Raw genomic sequence first — 6,000 nt, forward strand, 5'->3', positions numbered from 1 at the left:
GCAGCCGGCAAACCCAGGCTGGCCAAGCACTCGGAACAACAAAACCCTCGCACAATATTTACCCGCAGAACCTGCAGCATTCATCTCAAACTAAAATTTTCCAGAACACTATTTGCCTTTACGCGAAATTAGTGACGGCGGCTGCCCGAGGAACTACAGTGGGCACTGATTAATAGCTTGCATTACTTCCTGTCAGTTGTTTTCTGTTTGAATCCTTATGCTTGCATTATTGTGGAGATGCCGGCGTTGGACTGGGGTGAGCACAGTACAAAGTCTTACAACACCAGGTTAAAGTCCAACAGGTTTGTTTCAATGCCACTAGCTTTTGGAGCGCTGCTCCTTCCTCAGGTGAATGAAGAGGTGGGTTCCAGAAACACATATATAGACAAATTCAAAGATGCCAGACAATGCTTGGAATGCGAGCATTAGCAGGTGATTAAATCTTTACAGATCCAGAGATGGGGTAACCCCAGGTTAGAGAGGCATTATTGTGGTAACTGGTTTTCCAAAAACTTGCCCTGCTCACAACCTCCCTGCTCACAACCTCCCTTTCAACAGAGCTATTCAGCGCCACGGCAGGCTGGATGATGTCATTACAGGCGTGACATGTTTACATTAATGTGATGATGTGGAGATGCCGGCGTTGAACTGGAGTGGTCACAGTAAGAAGTCTTAAAAGAACAGGTTAAAGTCCGACATAGCTCCTTCATCAGGTGAGTGAAGATCTCGCCTGATGAAGGAGCTGCGCTCTGAAAGCTAGTGATTCCAAATAAACCTGTTGGACTTTAGCCTGGTGTTGTAAGACTTATTATAAACGTGTATCATGAAATTTCTAATCGGGATTAAAATAAGGAGAAATTACATGATTTAAAATAGGAGTGATTTGCATTTGTACACCCAGTTACTGGTAGGTGAATGCTTGAATAATTTCCTGACCCACGGTAGTTATTTTGCAACTTTTTCACAGGGAATAAATGATGAGGGCAGTCATGGTTGGCATGGAGTTTCCTCAACCGCATACAATTCCAAAAATTACATCAGTTTCTAAGTCAAACCTACTGATGGCAATGGGGAATTTCCTATCAATCTTCTGTAAGACTCATTTTATCACTGATATTGTGAAAATAAAAAGCTTGAAACCAGCAAATCATCACTTCCACACATAAAGCACAACGCGATAATACAACAGAATCTGATCATATGCAAGAGATATAGAAACATACATTGAGGTCTCTGCCAGATAAAATTTTGAAAAATGCTAAACCAGTGCTATAAAGCATCAGAGGACAGCTCCTGTTGTGTCTCATATTTTTGAAGCAAGTTATTGATTCAGAGCTGGTGATAAGGCAGTAAGATCACATTTCTGACCTTTTGTAAGTTGCACTTATTAATGGACTAGGTAGGATTTCGGCAGACATAACTCTGGACCGGTGCAAATGATTGAGAAAGTTTGTGCACTAAAATATTTCTGTCTCACACTGACATAAATCAGTCACAGTCAAGTTTCCTCAAACAAAGGGTTATCATTCCACTCCAATGTTACAGTAACACTGAAACTTTACAGGAAATTCTGGACTTCTTTTGTTGTTTTTGAAGCCCCACCAATCCACTAACTTCAGTGTGAGGTGGGAAGACAAGAAATTGAAAGATTTGCACAATGAAAAAACATCAAAGAATGTGGTTGAACAGACAGACCTAGGAGTTAAAATACATAATTGTTTTAAAGTATGAGGCCAGGTAGATAAATCAATAAAAATGGACAAGATAATTTTGGATTTTATAAATAGTGACGTATAATTAAAAAATGATTAAGTAATGATGGATTTATCCAAAACATTGGTTAGACAACAATCAGAATAACAGGATGGAGTTCTTGATTCCCCATTATAGGAAGAGCATTTAAGCTATAGTGAATGTACAGAATAGATTCACTAGGTAGTTCAAGGGATGGGAAACTAATTATGAGGAGAGACTTGAGATATGAGGAGTATTTTCACAGAGGACGTGAAGGCTAAAAAGAGATTTAGTAGATCAACGGTTTTGTTGGGGCGAAGAGAGAAAAACTATTTTCCACACACAGAATGGTGTGACAAGGATCAGTTTCAGAGAGCAAATTTGCCCATCTAAAGTACATCTGTAAAGATGACCGGATGGCCCTTTTTCAGATTTCCTTTCCAGCTGTCTAAAACAAAAGTTATGGCCCTTAAATACATAAATTGGAGGACAAACAATGGTTTGGACAATGGAGGACAAACAAAAGTTGGAAACTAATGAGTTGTGCAGTGTGGTAACACCAGGTATTGCGGTACCTGCGAGGTGAATGACCATTGGCTAGACCCAGGAGTCTACCATTGGCTGATGTACATAGCTCCGCCCTGAGAGGCAGAGTATAAGAACCGATGCCGTCCCAGCAGCCTTCACTTTCTGTATCAAAGCTGCTGGGGAACAGTTCTAGCAGATTAAAACCTATTAGTTATGACTCACCTTGTCTCAAGAGTAATTGATTGCGCATCATGCAGGAACCAAGTGTACTCTGCTCAGGATTCTTAATTTACCACCACAACCCAACAAAAGGTATGTTTTTCATCTTTTTAATTCAGAATCATTCTTGTGGAGTCAGATGGAACAGGATTGCTACTCCTTATTCCACAGTGGTATTCCCGTTTGTAAGCAAAGAGAAAATTCTGGAAAATCTCAGCAGGTCTGGCAGCATCTGTAGAGAGAGAAAAGAGCCAATGTTTGTCCAGATGAGTCCAGATGACCCTTTGTCAACTTTGACAAAGGGTCATCTGGAATGAAACGTTAGTTCTTTTCTCTCCCTACAGATGCTGCCAGACCTGCTGAGATTTTCCAGCATTTTCTCTTTGGATTCAGATTACAGCATCCGCAGTAATTTGCTTTTTTCTCTTTTGTAAGTAAATGGGCCAGACTTGCAATGCCATATTCCTGAGCAACAATTCAGTTAATTAGTCCACTCTGGGTTCTAATTTTAAAGGGTGGGGCTCACAATAGTGCACATAAGCTCCAAATTGAGCAGTGAGCCCATAGTCGGGAAGGGCTGAAGCTCAGGTAATGTTAGTTAACGGCTGGCCACATTTTCTCCAATTTTCCATACATGTTAATAAGGAATTGACCTTGCTAGTTGTGAGAACACTTCACAGCTGCAGGTTGCATTTGCTGCTTGCGTCTGCTGGTGGCTGCAAATGCGAGGAGGCTGCTGTTGCTAAGAGTTTGTTTGCTTGCTGTTGATTGCCTTCCTTTTCTACAATTGCTGCTTAGGAGAGAGAAAAGGGAAGGAGAGGGGCGAGCCTACAGGTGTGAGGCCCTGGGACTGGATTTGAGAATTGCCCGATTGTTGATGAGTGCCTGCTGACAGCAGTGCTAAGGGAGGAGGCAGAAGCTGGAACTGCCATTTACAATCTACAGAGGCCTAGGGCCTGCAGGCTGGAGGCTTCCCTGCCTTTGGAAAAAGCGAGGCAGGGAGCTTCGACTTAAGCAACACCATGGGAGAGGAAGGTTGGTGACATTTCTCTGGGCCTCTCTTGGGCTGAAGACCCTTCCTGGCCCCTCCCACCCAATAACTGCTTCTCAGTAAGGAGGGAGGCTCCTTTCCTTCTTCCCTTTCCATCAGTGAGCGTGTCCCAGAGAACGGGACTTGGAGAACTGGACTGCATTTGCTGGGCTTCTCCCGGGCTGAAGAGTTTGCATCCCTATCCTTCCACCCTCCAACTCCACAGGAGTTTCTGTTCCACTGGCACCTGCTCACTCACAGTGCCCCATCTCTCCTGTGCCCCTTCCTTCCTTCTACATTGCTTTTCCAATTCCCCCGCTCCTCCACTCACTTTGCTCGGGGGCAAGACATCTGCCACCACAGTTGGCTAGACAACTGGTTTGTGATGCAGATTGATGCCAACCACATGGTTCAATTCCCGTACCGGCTGAGGTTATTCATGAAGGCCATGCCTTCTCACCCATGCCCCTTGTCTAAGATGTGGTGATCCTCAGGTTAAATCACCACCAGTCAGCTCTCCCCCTCGCAGGGATAAGCAGTTTATGGTCATCTGGGACGATGGTGACTTTACCTTTTACATTACTGTTGGGGATCGGGCAGGCATTTTTAGGGAGTTAGTAAGGACATTAAAAAGCAGGACGTCTAGAGCAGTGATCTCAGGATTGCTCCAGTGCCACTTGCCAGTGAGCATGGGAATATGAGGATTGAGCGATTGAACACATGGGTAAAGAATTGGTATAGTCAGAAGGGCATCATATTTCTGAGGCATTGGGACAGTTTCTGGGACAGGTGGAACCTGTAAAAGCTGGACAAGTTACACCTTAACAGGACCGGGAGTAATATCCTCACAGGGAGATTTGCTAATGCTGTTGGAGAGGATTTAAACTAGCTGGTCAGGAGTCTGGAAACCTGAGGGATACCTCAGAGAATATTAAGCTGAAGGACGGAGTTGGAGTTAGGAAGAAATTAATGACGACTAAATCAAGGTTACACTGCTTGGATGTGAATGCACGGAGTATAGTAAGTAGGATTGGTGAGTTACAGGCATAGATTGCCTCGTGGAATTATAATGTTGTGCGATAACAGAGACCTGGCTCAAGGAAGGGCAGGATTGGGTGCAAACTTATAGTAACACAGTGGTTAGCACTGTTGCTTCACAGCGCCAAGGTCCCAGGTTTGATTCCCGGCTTGGGTCACTGTCTGTGCGGAGTCTGCACGTTCTCCCTGTGTCTGCATGGATTTACTCCAGGTGCTCCGGTTTTCTCCCACAATTCCCGAAAGACATACTTGTTAGATGAATTGGACATTCTGAATTCTCCCTCAAAGTACCCGAATAGGCGCTGGAGTGTGGAATGCATGGGTGGAGGGGCTTTTCACAGTAACTTCATTGCAGTGTTAATGTAAGCCTACTTGTGCCAATAAAGATTATTATATTGCAGTTTGTGTTGTCACTCTGTTGTTTTTACCTTTTTTTATTTCTGCGATTCTGTTAATTGGAGATGGAAGACACGAGAGAGTACGTGAGAGAGTAGAGTGAAGTTGCTACCTGTTTTTTCTCTTCTGAATATTTTGAGCTGCAAACACCATGACTGAAGGATTTGGATATGCAATCGCCACTGATCTCCAACAATGTAAGAGTATTGAATTATCATATGCAGTTGTGGAATTATCCTTGGATGTATGACTGATCTCCACTATTGTTATTTAAGCTTCTTCATAGTCAAGTTCAGTTATTCCTTTTAGTTCAATAACGGTATCACTCTCAGTTCTTCAACAAAATAGTAGAAAGTTAATCATTAAAAAGATGAGCTACATCAAATGAAATTTTATGTTTCATTCATGTTCCTGCAATGTTGAATTTATACCCATTTCATATTCACACTGACTCAGTTGTGTACTTTTTAAAGTAGACTCAAATACTGAGAGCAAATGTTTGAAAAAAATTATAGGGTTGCAACACTATTTCATAGTAATATGTTCTTGTGGCTTCATTTAGGAAGAACTATTGTCTGGTCACTTTGGATAGACTAAGGGCTGGATTCTACGCCCCGCCGCGCCACAATTCTGCCCCAACGCGCTGGCGGGATTCTCCGTTACGCTGGCTGGTCAATGGGGCTTCCCATTGTGGGGCAGCCCCACACCATCGGGAAACCCCTGGGTGCCAGCAAAATGGAGAATCACGCCGGCAGAGAATCACGCCCAAAGTGCCCAAAGTTTTTATTCCGGTCAAAATACAAATGAATTCAAGAGGCTGGAAAACAGATGGAACCAGACTGTTTCTGAATTTTGCCCAATTTTTTAACTCTAATCTTTTTCCAATTGCAGGGAGTGGACAATGGGCAGACATTTCTGCTCACATTCCTACTTTCCTAGCCCAACTCAAGGAAATTCACCTATTACGTCTGTAAAAGGTCTCAACAGAATTCATATGAACTGAAGTCTGGTGTGAATGCACTTATACCCCAGAAAAGGTCCTTGATGTTGTCCAA

The sequence above is a fragment of the Scyliorhinus torazame genome, chromosome 2 (assembly GCF_047496885.1).
Source record: "Scyliorhinus torazame isolate Kashiwa2021f chromosome 2, sScyTor2.1, whole genome shotgun sequence".
NCBI lineage: Eukaryota > Metazoa > Chordata > Chondrichthyes > Carcharhiniformes > Scyliorhinidae > Scyliorhinus > Scyliorhinus torazame.